The sequence below is a fragment of the Oncorhynchus nerka genome, linkage group LG4 (assembly GCF_034236695.1).
Source record: "Oncorhynchus nerka isolate Pitt River linkage group LG4, Oner_Uvic_2.0, whole genome shotgun sequence".
Taxonomy (NCBI): Eukaryota; Metazoa; Chordata; class Actinopteri; order Salmoniformes; family Salmonidae; genus Oncorhynchus; species Oncorhynchus nerka.
This window is the reverse complement of record NC_088399.1, coordinates 46,593,759-46,611,577: the sequence shown is the minus strand read 5'-3', so window position 1 is coordinate 46,611,577 and position 17,819 is coordinate 46,593,759. Positions and strand designations below refer to the sequence as shown.

General features: G+C 43.4%; 1 pseudogene; it reads right to left on the bottom strand.

The window, feature by feature from the left end:
• The window catches only part of LOC115128087 (mesoderm induction early response protein 3-like), a 41,682-nt pseudogene extending 28,290 nt beyond the window's left edge, over positions 1-13,392 (bottom strand).
• Between the last annotated feature and the right edge of the window lie 4,427 nt (positions 13,393-17,819).

Below are 17,819 nucleotides of genomic sequence, written 5' to 3'. Positions count from 1 at the left end.
TAACATTTTTTTTAAATGGTGCAGTTTATACTTATTTAAGAGTTGAGAAATAAATTCAGAAAGGAACACTGGGAACAAACACCATTAAAACTTGGTAAAAACTTGGGTCAGAATGCAGTTCTCCCTCCCTATGGCACTAGTAACTTGAATGCACCTGGAGAGGAACATTTCTCACAGAACAAGCAGACTAGGTAAATATACTGAACAAAAATATAAAAATGCAACATGTAAAGTGTTGGTCCCATGTTTCATGAGCTGAAATAAAAAAGACCCCAGAAATGTTACATCTCTGTTAGTGAGTGTCTCGTTTGCCAAATATGCCACACCTGTTGGGTGGATGGATTATCAAGAAGCTGATTAAACAGCATGATCATTACACAGGAGCACAATGTGCTGGGGACAATAAAAAGGCCACTAAAATGTGCAGTTGTGTCACAACAAAGCCACAGAAGTCTCAAGTTGAGGGTGCAATTGGCATGCTGACTGGCGGAAAGTCCACCATCCGGCTTCTTCACCTGCAGGATCGTCTTAGGAAGGAGGGAGAGAAGGGGAGTTGCTCAAGAGTATTTCTGTCTAATAAAGCCCTTGTGGGGAAAAACTCATTCTGATTGGCTTGGCCTGGCCTGGCTCCCCAGTGGCAGGACCTGGCTCCCAAGTGGGTGGGCCTACGCCCTCCCAGGCCCACCCATGGCAGCGCCCGTGCCCAGTCATGTGAAATCCATAGATTAGGGTCTAATGAATTTATTTCAACTGACTGATTTCCTTCTATTAAACTAACTCCGTAAAACTTTGGAAATTGTTTCATGTTGCATTTATATTTTTTTTCAGTATAGATAAATGATTCTATGGGTTTGTCAGATTGTTCTATTCATTACTAATTTTGTTTGTAGAGGAAAAGTAAAATGTGGACTGTTCTAACATCTTCAAAGTGCCCATTGACAAATATCTTTCAATGTTTCATATTTTTGGGGCGTGACGGCAATTATTTGCCATGGCGCAGCGCCAGTTATATTAGTGCAGCGGAAACACTGCTGCAAAGTGTTCTTTCCGCCAACAAGAGGTGTGTGAACTGTTTGGTGGTCGCGACTTGGGAGTTTGTAACTACTACAGTAGTTGAGAACCCCTTACGTAATAAATGTGTGTGTGTGTGTGTGTGTACCTCAAGGCTACACGTTGCTTTGGAGTGTCATGGGAAAACATTTGCGATTCAGAATATTGGCCCCATTGGATTACATTAGCGGGAGCTACTCTTTTGCCAGCGACAGCTGAAAGAAACAAAATATCCCAAATGTGAATGTTTTTTTGTTTTTTTAAATGCCCAAGTTCAATTTAGAAAAATCTGGTCCAACAAATATTGAACGATCCCTTAATTACAAAAAGAGTTCAAGTGTACAATGAATGACATGTAATCCAATATGGGTGCATGCATGTGATGCATTATTTTAGATTTCTAGCCTGTCTAATTTTGCATCTTGTAACAATGACATCTGTGGAACATCAAATTGTACCTTCTCCAAATCTGCTATTTCGGCGCTGACGCTTGTCCCTTCCTCCTGCATCTCCTCGTCCTCCAAAGTTTGCTCATCGTCATAGTCATGGACCAACATCTCTGCTGTCGGATCAAAGTCATGATCTTCTGAAGACAGAGAGCCAACTGGATAATAACAACACAGTACATTAGACTTTGCTAGTTAATACGGTGAATGAGGTAAAGTACCAGTCAAAAGTTTGGACTTTTGACTGGTTTCTTTATTTTTACTATCTTCTACATCACAGAATAGTGAAGAAATCAAAACACACACATATGGAATCATGTCGTAACCAAAAAAAAGTGTTAAATCAATATATTTTATATTCTTCAAAAGTAGCCATCCTGTGCCTTGAAGCCAGCTTTGCACACGCTTGGCATTCTCTCAACCAGCTTCATGAAGACTGCTTTTCCAACATACGCTGAGCACTGGTTGGTTGCTTTTCCTTCACTCTGCGGTCCAAGTCATCCCTAACCATCTCAATTGGGTGAGAGTGGAGGCCAGGTCATCTGATGAAGCACTCCACTACTCTCCTTCTTGGTCAAATAGCCCTTACACAGCCTGGAGGTATGTTTTGGGTCATTGGCCTGTTGAAAAACAAAATGATATCCCACCTGGTTTGGGCTTAGTGGCACATCGCTGCAAAATGCTGTGGTAGCCATGCTGTTTTAAGTGTGCCTCGAATTCTAAAATATCACTGACAGCGGCACCAGCAAAGCACCATCACACCTCCTCCATGCTTCACGGTGGGAACCACACATGCAGAGATCATCCGTTCACCTACTCTGCATCTCACAAAGACATGGCAGTCAGAACCAAAAAAAAATCTCTAATTTGGATTCGTCACACCAAAAGGACAGATATCCACCGGTATAATGTCCATTGCGCGTGTTTCTTGGCCCAAGCAAGTATTCTTATTGACATGCTTTAGTAGTGGTTTCAATGCAGCAATTTGACCATGAAGGCCTGATTCACACAGAATCCTCTGAACAGTTGATGTTGAGATGTGTCTGTTACTTGAAGTCTGGAGCATTTATTTGGGCTGCAAACTGAGGAGCAGTTAACGCTAATGAACTTTGCTGCAGAGGCAACTCGGTCTTTCAATTCAAAGTGTACTGGTCACATGCGCCGAATACAACAGATGTAGACCTTACAGAGAAATGCTTACTTACAGGCTCTAACCAATAGTGCAAAAAAGCTATTAGGTGAACAACAGGTAAGTAAAGAAATAAAAACAACAGTAAAAAACAGTAGAGAGGCTATAAAAGTAGCAAGGCTACATACTACCTCAATCAGCCTGACTAACCGGTGTCTGTATGTAGATATGGTTAAAGTAACTATGCATATATGATGAACAGAGAGTAGCAGTAGCGTGAAGAGGGGTTGGGGGGCACAATGCAGATAGCCTGGGTAGCTAATGTGCGGGAGCACTGGTTGGTCAGGCCAATTGAGGTAGTATGTACATGAATGTATAGTTAAAGTGACTGTGCATATGACAAACAGAGTAGCAGCAGCATAAAAGAGGGGTTGGGGGGCACAATGAAAATAGTCTGGGTAGCCATTTGATGACCTGTTCAGGAGTCTTAATGGCTTAGGGGAAAAACTGTTAAGAAGCCTTTTTGTCCTAGACTTGGCGCTCCGGTACCGCTTGCCATGAGGTAGTAGAGAGAACAGTCTATGACTGGGGTGGCTGGGATCTTTGACAATTTTTAGGGCCTTCCTCTGACACCGCCTGGTGTAGAGGTCCTGGATGGCAGGCAGCTTAGCAACAGTGATGTACTGGGCCGTACGCACTCCCCTCTGTAGTGTCTTGCGGTCGGAGGCCGAGAAATTGCCGTACCAGGCAGTGACGCAACAAGTCAGGATGCTCTCGATGTTGCAGCTGTAGAACCCCGAGGATCTGAGGACCATTGCCAAATCTTTTTATAGTTTCCTGAGGGGGAATAGGCTTTGTCGTGCCCTCTTCACGACGGTCTTGGTGTGTTTGGACTATTCTAGTTTGGTCGGTGATGTGGACACCAAGGAACTTGAAGCTCTCAACCTGCTCCACTACAGCCTCGTCGATGAGAATGGGGGCGTGCTCAGTCCTCCTTTTCCTGTAGTCCACAATCTCCTTAGTCTTGGTCACGTTGAGGGATAGGTTGTTATTCTGGCACCACCCGGCCAGGTCTCTGACCTCCTCCCTATAGGCTTTCTCGTCGTTGTCGGTGATCAGACACGGTTGTCCAGGTGGGAAAGGGCAGTGTGGAGTGCAATAGAGATTGCATCCTCTGTGGATCTGTTTGGGCAGTATGCAAATTGGAGTGGGTCTAGTGTTTCTGGGATAATGGTGTTGATGTGAGCCATTACCAGCCTTTCAAAGCACTTCATGGCTACGGATGTGAGTGCCAGTTGGTCAGCAGATGCCCAGAGCACACGTCCTGGTAATTTGTCTGGCCCCGCAGCCTTGTGAATGTTGACCTATTTTTTTTAAGTGTTACTCACGTCGGCTACAGAGAGGGTTATCATAGTCATCCGGAACAGCTGATGCCCTCATGCATGGCTCAATGTTGCTTGCCTCGAAGCGAGCATGGAAGTGATTTAGCTCGTCCGGTGGGCTCGAGTCACTGGGCGGCTTGCGGCTGTGGTTCCCTTTGTAGTCTGTAATAGTTGGCAAGCCCTGCCACTTAATTAAGATGAGCGTCGGACCCGGTGTAGTATGATTCAATCTTAGCCCTGTATTGACGCTTTGCCTGTTTGATGGTTCGATGCAGGGCAAAGCAGGATTTCTTGCAAGCTTCCGGGTTAGAGTCCCGCACCTTGAAAGCGGCAGCTCTGTCCTTTAGGTCAGTGCGACTGTTACCCCAACCAGAAGCCATGGATTACAGGTATGTACGTACAGTCACTGTGGGGACAACATCCTCAACGCATTTATTGATAAAGGAAGTGACTGATTTGGTGTACTCCTCAATGTCATTGGAAGAATCCCAGAACATGTTCCAGTATGTGCTAGTAAAACAGTTCTTTAGCTTAGCATCTGCCTCATCTATAAAAAGAAAAGTGGTCAGATCAAGTCAATGATGCTTCCTGCTTTAATTTTTGCTTGTAAGCAGGAATCAGGAGGAACGAGTGGTGGTCGGATTTACCAAATGGAGGGCGAGGGAGAGCTTTGTACGTGTCTGTGTGGAGTACGGGTGATCAAGAAATTCTTTCCCTCTGGATGGACATTTAACATGTTGATAGAAATTTGGTAGAACTGATTTAAGTTTCCCTGCATTAAAGTCTCTGGACACTAGGAGCGCCACCTCTGGGAGAGTGATTTCCTGTTCACTTATTTCCTTATACAGCTCACTGAGTGCAGTCTTAATGCCAGCATCTGTCTGTGGTGGTAAATAAGCAGCCACGAAAATTATAGCTGAAAACTAGGCAAGTAGTATGGCCTGCAATTTATTACAATATACTCTGCTTCAGGCGAGCCAAATCTAGAAGCTTCATCAGATTTCATGCACCTTCTGTTGTTTACAAATATGCACAGACCGCCCTGCCTTACCGGAGTGTGCCGTTCTATCTTGCCGGTGCAGCGTATATCCCGCTAGCTGAATATCCATGTCGTCATTCAGCCACGATTACATGAAACATAGGATACTACAGTTTGATGTCCCTTTAGTAGGATATTCATGATTATACCTCGTCTTATTTATTGTCCAATGATTGCACGTTGGCGAGTAATATTGACGGTAATGGCAGCTTTCCCACTCGCCTTCTGCGGGTCCTCACAAGGCATCCTGCTCTGTGTCCCCTGTACCTGCGTTTCTTCCTCTTGCAAATAACGGGGACGTTGGTCCTGTCGGGTGTTTGGAGAACGTCCTGTGTGTCTTGCTTGTTGAAGAAAAAAAACGTTGTCTAATCCGAGGTGAATGATCACTGTCCTAATATCCAGAAGCTCTTTTTTGCCGTAAGATACGGACGGTCCTCATGAGAACCAGTTTCTTCATAGCACTTGATGGTTTTTGCGCCTGCACTTGAAGAAAATTTCTAAGTTCTTGAAATTTTCTGCATCGACTGACGTTCTTGTCTTAAAGTAATGATAGACTGTCGTTTGCTTATTTGAGCTGTACTTGCGATAATATGGACTTTGTATTTTACAAAATAGGGCTACCTTCACACAACACAACTCATTGGTTCAAACATCCACAAATTAACCTTTAACAAGGCACACCTGTTAATTGAAATGCAGTCATGAAGCTGGTTGAGAGTATGCCAAGAGTGTGCAAAGCTGTCATCAAGGAAAAAGGTGGCAACTTTGAAGAATCTCAAATATATTTAGATTTGTTTAACACTTTTTTTGGTTACTACATGATTCCATAGTTGATGTCATCACTATTATACTACAATGTAGAAAATAGTAAAAAGACAGACAAACCCTGGAATGAGTAGGTGTGTCCAAACTTTTGACGGGTACTGCACAACAAATTCATGGTTCCACCTGCATTAATACAACAAAAAGTAAAACCTGTAGAAAACTTACCTGGGCTTGTACTTCCAAAGGAAGCCTAAAAAAAATAAGAGATAGTAGGGGGTGAGATTTGGAATAACGTTAGCTAGCTAGGCTACATCTAGTAAACAGGCAAAATCATCGCAATGACAGTAAGTTATATATGAAACTATAACCCAATTTAGTTAACATAAAAGATAATCCCCCGTCTAGTTTACATCACCATATACAGTCATTGGTATTACCATTACACCATTTGCTGAGCTCTTAAATAGCAAGGTACTGGTAGCAAGGTACATAGTTGGGTCAATTCAGGCATTGTTCGCTAAGGGACAGATCAAAATGTACTGGGGGGGAGGCACAAATAACTGTTTATTAAATACTGATATCAACTTTGTCACTTCAGCATGCTTGTGTGTCAGTCTATCAAGCAGGGCTACAGGCTAGAAGGCTGAGGGTTCACCGACCACCGAACTCTTCCTGCCTGTTTCATTACACTATGATCGGCTAGGGGGAAATCAGATTTTCTACATATTGATGCAATATTTATAATTAAATAAAAATATATGCAACGAATTTTCCACCAACAGGCTTCTGTGTCAATGCAGAAAGCCAGTATGAGGGTTTGCGTTCAGGCTAGAATGAAAGGCGGCCGGCCGGCGGTGCATGGAAGACAAGATATCTGTAGAGTTCAAAAAGTAATCCATGCTTGAAAGAATACCAAAAAAAGTGAAAGTGCAAGGTGCTAAAAACATTTTTTTTTTTTTTTTTTTTTAAAGGAACAAAGCATACATGTCAGCCTTATGCATTCATCAGTGCTGTAACAATGCACCGCATAATCAATTAACAAAGCATACCGACTTCAGGCACTTCAATAACATGGTTTCCGTGTTCAACACCGCAATAGTAGACTATGTTAATCTCGACAAACAGAAAAGACATCCCCCCTACTAGAGCTAGCCCCATCTTGGTAGACAGATTTGAGTCGCCGCAAATATCTGATTTGCGCCAGTCTCAGTGGACTAATCCATTGCGGAGGCTGTGGGGATGGTACAGTCCATCACTAAGACATGTGCTACTGAAATGTATATGATTATATAAGAACAATGGTGCAACTAGGGTTGCAAAATCCCTGCAATTTCCTATAAATTCCCTGGTTTTCCAGAAATCCCAGTTAGAGGTGTGCTGGAATCATTATAGAATAAAATAGGAAATCCAGAATCCTCCAACCAGGTGCAACACTAATAAAAATTATATTTTATGACCAATGTGATTTCACCCGCGTTGGATAGCAGTCGCTGTCTGCAATTCTGAAATGGCACCTTTTCCTAGACCATGTTGATGTGCAAAACAGCAAAGTTAACCAGCATATTGGTGTTGAGAACAATGTGGCGAAGGCAGCAGCAGAGTGAGAATAGAAAACAGCGCTTGCCTTAATTGGCTAAGAAATGCGAGAAAAAAACCCAACTGAAGTTTATAATCAATAGCCTAACTTAAAACTATTCATGTATGTATGTATACATGCACACAGTTGTTTCGGAAGTTTACATACACCTTAGCCAAATAGATTTAAACTCGGTTTCACAATTCCTGACATTTAATCCTAGTAAAAATTCCCTGTTTTAGGTCAGTTAAAATAAAGCAGTGATCCTAAGAACGTGAAATGTCAGAATAATACTAGGGAGAATGATCTTTCAGCTTGTATTTATGTCATCACATTCCCAGTGGGTCAGAAGTTTACATACACTCAATTAGTATTTGGTAGCATTGCCTTTAAATGGTTTAACTTGGGTCAAGCGTGTCGGGTAGCCTTCCACAAGCTTCCAACAATAAATTGGGTGAATTTTGGCCCATTCCTACTGACAGAGCTGGTGTAACAGAGTCAGGATTATAGGCCTCCTTGCTCGCACACGCTTTTTCAGTTCTACCCACACATTTGCTATAGGATTGAGGTCAGGGCTTTGTGATGGCCACTCCAATACCTTGACTTTGTTGTCCTTAAGTAATTTTGCCACAACTTTGGAAGTATGCTTGGGGTCATTGTCCATTTGGAAGACCCATTTGCGAACAAGCTTTAACTTCCTGACTGATGTCTTGAGACGTTGCTTCAATATATACACAATTTTCCACCCTCGTGACGCCATCTAGTTGTGAAATGCACCAGTCCCTCCCACAATATGATGCTGCCACCCCCGTGCTTCACGGTTGGGATGGTGTTCTTCAGCTTGCAAGCCTCCCCCTTTTTACTCCAAACATAACGATGGTCATTATGGCCAAACAGTTCTATTTTTGTTGCATCAGACCAGAGGACATTTCTCCAAAAAGTATGATCTTCGTCCCCATATGCCGAAGCATTGGCTTCTTCCTTGCTGAGCGGCCTTTCAGGTTATGTCGATATATAGGACTCATTTTACTGTGGATAAAGATACTTCTGTACCCGTTTCCTCCAGCATCTTCACAAGGTCCTTTTCTGTTGTTCTGGGATTGATTTGCACTTTTCGCACCAAAGTTCGTTCATCTCTAGGAGTCCGAACGCATTTCCTTCCTGAGCGGGATGACAGATGCGTGGTCCCACAGTGCTATTACTTGCATACTATTGTTTGTACAGATGAATGTGGTACCTTCAGGCATTTGGAAATTGCTCCCAAGATTAACCAGACTTGTGGAAGTCTACAATTATTTTTCTGAGGTCTTGGCTAATTTCTTTTGATTTTCACATAATGTCAAGCAAAGAGGCACTAAGTTTGAAGGTAGGCCTTGAAATACATCCACAGGTACACCTCCAATAGGCTAATTGACATAATTTTAGTAAATCAGAAGCTTCTAAAGCCATGACATCATTTTCTGGAATTTTGCAAGCTGTTTAAAAGGCACAGTCAACTGTGTATGTAAAGTTCTGACCATCTGGAATTGTGATACAGTGAGTTAAGTTTAATAATCTTCCTGTAAACAATTATTGGAAATTACTTGTGTCATGCACAATGTAGATGTCCTAAACTACAGAAGACCAACAAGAAATTTGTGGAGTGGTTGAAAAATGAGTTAAATGACTCCAACCTAAGTGTATGTAAACTTCCAACCCCAACTGTGTGTGTATGTATATACACTGCTCAAAAAAATAAAGGGAACACTTAAACAGCACAATGTAACTCCAAGTCAATCATACTTCTGTCAAATCCAACTGTCCACTTAGGAAGCAACACTGATTGACAATAAATGTCACATGCTATTGTGCAAATGGAATAGACACCAGGTGGAAATTATAGGCAATTAGCAAGATACCCCCAATAAAGGAGTGGTTCTGCAGGTGGTGACCAGACGACTTCTCAGTTCCTATGCTTCCTGGCTGATGTTTTGGTCACTTTGAATGCTGGCGGTGCTTTCACTCTAGTGGTAGCATGAGACGGAGTCTACAACCCACACAAGTGGCTCAGGTAGTGCAGCTCATCCAGGATGGCACAACAATGCGAGCTGTGGCAAGAAGGTTTGCTGTGTCTGTCAGCGTAGTGTCCAGAGCATGGAGGCGCTACCAGGAGACAGACCAGTACATCAGGAGACGCGGAGGCCGTAGGATGGCAACAACCCAGCAGCAGGACCGCTACCTCCGCCTTTGTGCAAGGAGGGAGCAGGAGAAGCACTGCCAGAGCCTGCAAAATGACCTCCAGCAGGCCACAAATGTGCATGTGTCTGCTCAAACGGTCAGATACAGACTCCATGAGGGTGGTATGAGGGCCCGACGTCCACAGGTGGGGGTTGTGCTTACAGCCCAACACCGTGCAGGACGTTTGGCATTTGCCAGAGAACACCAAGATTGGCAAATTCGCCACTGGCGCCCTGTACTATTCACATATGAAAGCAGGTTCACACTGAGCACATGGGACAGACGTGACAGTCTGGAGACGCCGTGGAGAACGTTCTGCTGCCTGCAACATCCTCCAGCATGACCGGTTTGGCGGTGGGTCAGTCATGGTGTGGGGTGGCATTTATTTGGGGAGCCACACAGCCCTCCATGTGCTCGCCAGAGGTAGCCTGAGATGAGATCCTCAGACGCCTTGTGAGAGCATATGCTGGTGCGGTTGGCCCTGGGTTCCTCCTAATGCAAGACAATGCTAGACCTCATGTGGCTGGAGTGTGTCAGCAGTTCCTGCAAGAGGAAGGCATTGATGCTATGGACTGGCCTGCCCGTTCCCCAGACCTGAATCCAATTGAGCACATCTGGGACATCATGTCTCGCTCCATCCACCAACGCCATGTTGCACCACACTGTCCAGGAGTTGGCGGATGCTTTAGTCCAGGTCTGGGTGGAGATCCCTCAGGAGACCATCCACCACCTCATCAGGAACATGCCCAGGCGTTGTAGGGAGGTCATACAGGCACGTGGAGGCCACACACACTACTGAGCCTCATTTTGACTTGTTTTAAGGACATTACATCAAAGTTGGATCAGCCTGTAGTGTGGTTTTCAACTTTAATTTTGAGTGTCACTCCAAATCCAGACCTCCATGGGTTGATACATTTGATTTCCACTGATAATTTGTGTGATTTTGTTGTCAGCACATTCAACTATGTAAAGAAAAAAGTATTTAATAAGAATATTTCATTCATTCAGATCTAGGATGTGTTATATATATGTTTTACCTTTATTGAACTAGGCAAGTCAGTTAAGAACAAATTCTTATTTACAAACCCAGAAAACACTGCCCTATTGGACTCCGAATCACAGCCAGATGCGATTCAGCCTGGATTCAAACCAGGGACTGTAGTGTCGCCTCTTGCACTGAGATGCAGTGCCTTAGACCGCTGCGCCACTCGGGAGCCCACAACCAGTGACAATGTCGTTACCTTTTAATACTTTGGTTGTATAAAAAGGTTGGATGGAAACCTGTTTAATGTCAAGTCACTTTGAGGATGCTGAAATGATATTTCCTATGAATGTGAACAGGCCTTCAAGAGACTTTTGAAGTAGCCTAATCAGATTAAAACTTTGTGACTGAATGTGTTGATGCCACATACAGGGTAAGTATAAAAATGTACTTTTTGGTCCACCAGCCAATGTGGCAGATAGATTTAAAAATCTACCACCTACTCAGATTTTTTACCAGACAAAATATTTTTTTCACCAACAAAAACACAAAAAAAATATCAGCATGCTTTGTAATGTTCCTAAAACAAATGTATTACTAGTAAGAAGTAATGTAGTAAATTGTTAACATGTATTGTTAACACAAATCATGTTAGTGCCTGTGAGATTGAGATTGACTAGTAGACGCATTGTCTTCTCTTCTCTAGCAGTTGAAACGCAAACATAGAAAAACAACCTAGTGTGTGAACAAAACAATGTAAATTGATAAGAAACAATGACAATGTCTCACTTCAGTAGACTTTTGTTTCAAGGAAATTAGACCAACTTTTAAGCCTGTGTGCAGCACTTCTAAAAATGTATCTATCACTCAGCACTTCACATGCGCAGTCCCCAGCCAGGCAGTGTTGCAGCACCAGGTGGAATAGGCTATATGGGATTCATAGTGGACTTTGTGCGATTCATTTACCAGCTATGAAACAAAATGGCAGAAATACTTTGAAAACCACTGCAGCATTTATTTTACTATAAATGTGAACATACTTTCTATTCACAAATCCGAGTTACCTGCTCACACTGTGGAGCACCGATCACCCGCCAAAGTGGCTGGTGAAATACACATTTTATACCCGCCAATGCCAAAATCTATCCGCATTTGGCAAGTGTTAAATTTTAGGCCCTGGCCACATAAAAAGGTAATACATATTAAAAGTAAAATATTTAGGTTATATTGAAGTGCAGGTTCTAGGTGTGCGAAGAACAGCCTCTCGGAGAGGATGCAGAGTGTGTACTACTAAGCTTTCCTGAATAACTGGGCCTGCCGGGAGCATATGTGGCCACATTACTATAGGATGATATGGGAGAATGATGATCTGCAACAGAGTACACAGTATCAGAAGCAAAAATATAGCCAGACTGGCCTGCTACTCTTTCTAGACCTTATAAACTGTCGAGAGTAGACCCACAACTGAGCCAAATCGATTGAAACATTCAAATCACAGGGCTTTTGTGCAGTTACTCAAATTACATTTTCACTGCACCTTGAGTAACATTTTGTACTAGCTTGAAAAACAATGCCATTTTTCGTTGCATTGTTGTAGGCTAGTCTAGGTAGGATAATTGCATTGCCCCTAAAGATCAATAGGGGAGCTTTGAGCTGTGTGTCATGTCTTCACTGTTCTTTCATGCTCAATGATGCACCTGGCCTTTCCGCTGCCTATCAGCTATTCCTTTTTTTCTTTCTATTACAATTGATGCAGCTTTGAATGTTTTTATTGTGTGTGTGGTATGATCGCGAGTTAGCCTATTGCGGATCTGGACAAATTATCCCCCTACCACTATTGTCACTGAACGGTGGACAGAGTGCAGGATCGACCGTCAGACCATAGTGACCTGTGATATAGCGAAAGTTTACCGTGCATAAGGGATGTACCAAAACACCTTCAAAAATTTGATAAGGAAATGTGACTAGCATGGAAGAAATTATAAAGTAAAACCTTCGAATACCGAATGTAAACCGTGAGGGGGCACTACCCTCCCCTGTGCCTAAATAAATAAAAATAACACAACCCTCTCCAGAGCAAAAAATAATAGATTTGCCCCCCCCAGTAAATTGCATGAAATCTTAATCTATGTGCCTTCAGCAGTAACCACAATTTTGTAGCTAGTTAGCTCGTGTTATGCTCCCAGAAACGATGGCTGATGTGTTAAGGAAAACTATGGCCCAACGCTGGATTCTCGAGAGCTAACGCGTTAACGTTAAAGCCACTTAATGTAGCCACTTAATGTAAAACGAAATGCAATGCCACGGAGCACAGTTACCGAAAAAACGTTTGAATAATCTCAGTTGATATTGTAGAAAAATCGAATTTCACTGGATTTATCGGTACGAAACATTCTAGCTGTCCAGGTAACGTAGCTAGCTTGCAAAGTATGCCCGATGCGAACCCCTGCCATGGACCTAATGTTAGCGAACTGCTAGCTAGCTAGGCTACAACCACAGATAGGAGGGTTAGTTATAAATACATTTGCTGTAACCGAGGACGCCGCTGTGTTTGATTTTTTTTTAAATGCTAAATGACAATACTGAAAATCGGCAATTCAGATTAAAACCTTAAAGACCACTGTCGATAGTGACACCGTTGACTTAACACAATCTATCTGAAAAATACATCTTTCAAATAGCTAAGATGCTTCTGCCCGGTTTTCTTACTCACCTCCGCCATATTTGTACATTTAATTCACAACGAAGATTGTCCTTTATGTTGACAAGATATTCAAGTGACCACTCTAACAATGGTAATTACATGTCCTCAAAGATGGAAGGCAGGCGAGATCAGGTGGGAGTCGACCATTCTAGCCAATGAGAGGATAGATACGCGTGTGAACAACAGGCCATTGAGATAAATAGAGGGCTCATCTTTCCATCTCCTTTTTAAAGTAGTCAATTTTTCTTTTTCATTGGCTGATTGCTCCCAACTCATAGGAATCCCCACCCAGTTTACTATTTTAAAATGGTGGAAGCCCTCATTGACAATGTCCATGCTGATATAGGTTACATCCATGATGAGTCCTCTATCAATCTCTATGACAACAGGCGCAACTCATTCTTGGTTATGGGACAAGATGCATCTCTGTTTGTTTCTTGGCACAGCTGTACAAGTGGATAGTTCAGATGGTAGCGTTTTCGCAATTGATAACGGCGATAAAACCAGTGATGATCAGCTAATTACACATGTTATAAATATGAGGAACAGGAGTAAGAGAAATCATAATTAGGGTGATGGAGGGATGAATACCGAGAGTAGACCTGTAAAGTGCAGGACCACTCTAGAGAAAGAGGTTGGAGTAGAACGTTAGAAAGTTATGGAAGTGTCCCCAGAACCAGCTAGTAAATACTTCCATCCTTTGCGTTTGACAAAAGCAATTAGGAAAGAGAGTGGGGTGATTAATGATGCCAAAACGCTGGGTTATGGGAAGATCCTGGTAATTTAAATAGTAAAATTGAGCAGGAGAACGTTTTGAAATTTAACTCACTAAATGGGGGTTGGGTGAAATGTCACATTCCAGGTGCTATGTCTAAACTGAAAGGAGTAATTGCTGGGATGCCATTGGAAATTACTATGGAAGAAGTTTCATTTGTATTTTTTTTTACCTTTATTTAACTAGGCAAGTCATTTAAGAACAAATTCTTATTTACAATGACGGTCTACCCCGGCTAAACACTCTCCTAACCCAGACGATGCTGGACCAATTGTGCGCTGCCCTATGGGACTCCTGAGCACAGCCGGGTTGTGATGCAGCCCGGGATAGAACTGGGTCTGTAGTGACACCTCTAGCACTGAGATGCAGTGCTTTAGACCGCTGCACCACTCGGGAGGCCCTTAAGTTAAGGCTTCCCTGAAAAGAGGAAAAGTTATTGAGCAAAAAGGATGAAAAGCAAAAAGTAGGGTAGGGTGCAGCTAGGATAACTCAGTTATCATGTTAGAGAGTATGTGCCACCTACACTTCGGTGCTTTAAGTGTGCATGGATGAGGCATGTTGCTAATGTGTGCAAAGGTTAAATGAGATGTGCAAAGTATTAGCGGGGATCACCAGCATGGGAAATGTGGGCCTGATGCTAAAGTTACTCTTGTAACAGAGAACATAGTGAGGATGTGAAGTACAACAGAAAACCATGGAAGAGCAGAGGTACAAAATTCCAAACAATGTATCCAATGCTAAGGCTGTTCGGAAAGTGAATAACAAACCTAGCATTGAAGATCATCGTAGCACCAAGAAGAGCATCGTAGCACCATTAGGGTGCAAAAACTTGACTTGCCCAGTTGCGGACCACTTTTTGGAGGCAAACCACTCGATTTCGTCTCTGCGTTATATTGGCATCGAACATGTCACCCTCCCTAGGAGAGGGGGTGACCTTGATAATTTATTGTTAATACGAGAGGCTGCCTGGATCTTTAACTTAAAGACCCTTGCTCCCTTCGGTCTCAACGTAGACTTTGATCTGAAGCCATTCTTGTGATTATTGTGACTTTGCCATTGTAATTGTTTGTAAGCTCGTGTAGCCTAAAATGAATCTATGATTGTATGCTATCCATTTGTTGTTTGTATGCCATTTTAATATTTGAGAATTAACCAATGATATTAGGACACCTGTGTGTCTTTTGACACTATGTAAATGAGTCATTCCGCATTGTTAGTGATTATACCCTGATGAAGACAGCTTGGCTGTCGAAATGTTGGTAATTACATTTTTGCATCTGAGCGCCTAGAGTGTGCGGCTCTCTTATATTTTCACATTTTCTACTCCGCCAGCCAGCACCTCGCCTAAATAGGTGTGCGTTTCTTTTTCTTCTAGAAAGATCCATCCATTCCTACTAGTTGTAGACCTATTGCACTTACATCAAATCTCTGTAATCTAATGGAAAGTTGTTTGTAGGCAGATTGATGTATTATCTGGAACCTAGGGTTCTATTAAGTCCATACCAGAGTGGATTCAGAAAAGGAAGGACTACCCTTGATTAATTAGTTAAAGTTAGTACTGAGTTGACCAAAGCTTTGGCAATGATGGAAGTAATAGTATATTAATAGTATATTTTGACATTGAAAAAGCATATGATACAATGTGGCGGAAAGGTCTACTAAAGAAATTGAATGGAATGGGTATTCTTTGCTTTTGCTCGGCTGGTGAGGGTTGTGTTTCACATGTGTTTTTGACTGTGGGTTCTATTGCTAGCGGGGTTAGAGGTGGCTAGTTGAGCTCTGGCATGCTGCTTTTTTAACCGTTTGTGTGAATTTATCTGACATTTTATTGGATCTAAATTGCTGTCAGGCACCTGCCCACTGCCTCCTCTCTGTTCCTCCTGTTAGCGCTGTCCTGGATTACTATGGTTTGTCCCTCCCTGTTTTTCCTCCTACCAAATACTCCCACCTTGATCTTGGCCACCTGCATAATAACTATCGGCTCTCCTCTGATGTCCTTATCCCTGGCTGCTCATCGGGCATGGTGGCTCACGTCGAAACTGGTCTGTCAACTATACTGCTGGTAGCAGCATTAACTCTAACTTACTTTAGCTTGGCGATATGAATATTCACATAGACTGATTAAATTCAAAACATGTCTCAGATTTCTTTCCTGTTCTGGACTGTTTCAATATTACCCAACATGTCAATTTTCCCACTCACGTCAAGGGACAAATATATATGATCTCGTCTGCTCTGTTGGCGTCTACCTAACTCATATTTCCCATTCCCTGACCACAAGATCCTGTATGAGGGAAGAGATTTCTCTCTTCCCTCATACGCCCCACAACACGGACAAACACCTCATCTCTTTCCACAACATCAAAGCTGTTGACTCCCTCCAACTCTCCGATACCATCTGCTCTGCCCTGTCCCTTGACCACTCCCCCAACTCACCTGATGATGTAGCTGCCCAATTCAATACTGCTCTGTCTCCCTCAACTCGCTGAACCCCTACCAAATGGAACCTGTCTCCACCTCCACCTCCCCCTGGTTTACCCCTGAGCTCCGTGCCCCGAAGCAAACTGACCACCGCCTGGAGCGCCTGAGCAGGAAGTCTGGGCTCACTGTCCATGCGGAGGCCTACAAACTCCACCTTACCTACAGAGATGGCCTCAGTGCTGCCAGGTCCACCTACTTCTCCAACATCATTAACAGCTCCAATAAGAACTCATGGACTCTGTTCTTCACTGTCAGAAAAATGCTTTAGCCCCGTGACAACTTCTTTACTCCCTCCACTGAACTCGGTTTTTCAAGGACAAGACCAACAAAATTAACTCATCACTGACTGATTAATCCCCCTACCCCTGTCAACCTCCCAACCGTCACCCCTGAAACCTGGCTCTCCAAATTCGCCCCTCACTGACTCTCCCTATATCTCAAACCTCATTCAAGACTTGCTCCGTGGATCCTCTCCCCACTGTTCTCGTCAAAGCTTGCCTGCCTGCTCTCTGTCCATATATGACACGCATCGTCAACCTCTCCCTTCCCCACGAAACTGTCACCTCCAACTACAAAACAGCTGCAGTCACCCCCATCTTAAAGAAGCCCGGACTGGATACCGCCATCCTCAACTACCACCCCATCTCCAACCTTCCTTGCCAAGACTCTGGAACATACTGTTGCCTCCCAATTACAAACCCACCTGCTAATCAACAACCTCAAACACCTCCAGTCTGGTTTCTGCCTCCTTCACAGTACTGAATCTGCACTCCTCAAAGTTGTCAATGACCTCCTCATCCTGATTCTCATTGACCTCAGTGCCACTTTGACACAGTGAGCCATCAGATCCGCCTCACTAGGCTTGAGGTTCTGGGTGGTGAGGGTACCACACTCCTGGCTACAATCATACCTCACAAACCGGACTCACTACATCTCCCTCAATGGCCACACATCAGACCCAGCTGCAGTTAGACAGGGTGTCCCCCAGGGCTCTTTTCTGGGTCCCTTACTCTTCATCATCTACATCCTCCCCGTTGGTCAGATCCTCCGTCACTTCAACCTCGACTTCCACTCCTTAGCCGATGACACCCAGATCTACCTCAGCACCAAATCCCTCCTCAATCCATATCGAATCCTGCCTCTCTGGAATAACATCGATGCAGCAAAACTTCCTCAAGCTCAAATGTGATAAAATAGTACTCCTCATTTGCACCAAATCTACCTTCACCATAACTGTCAACATCGCCATTGACGACACCACTGTTTCTTCCTC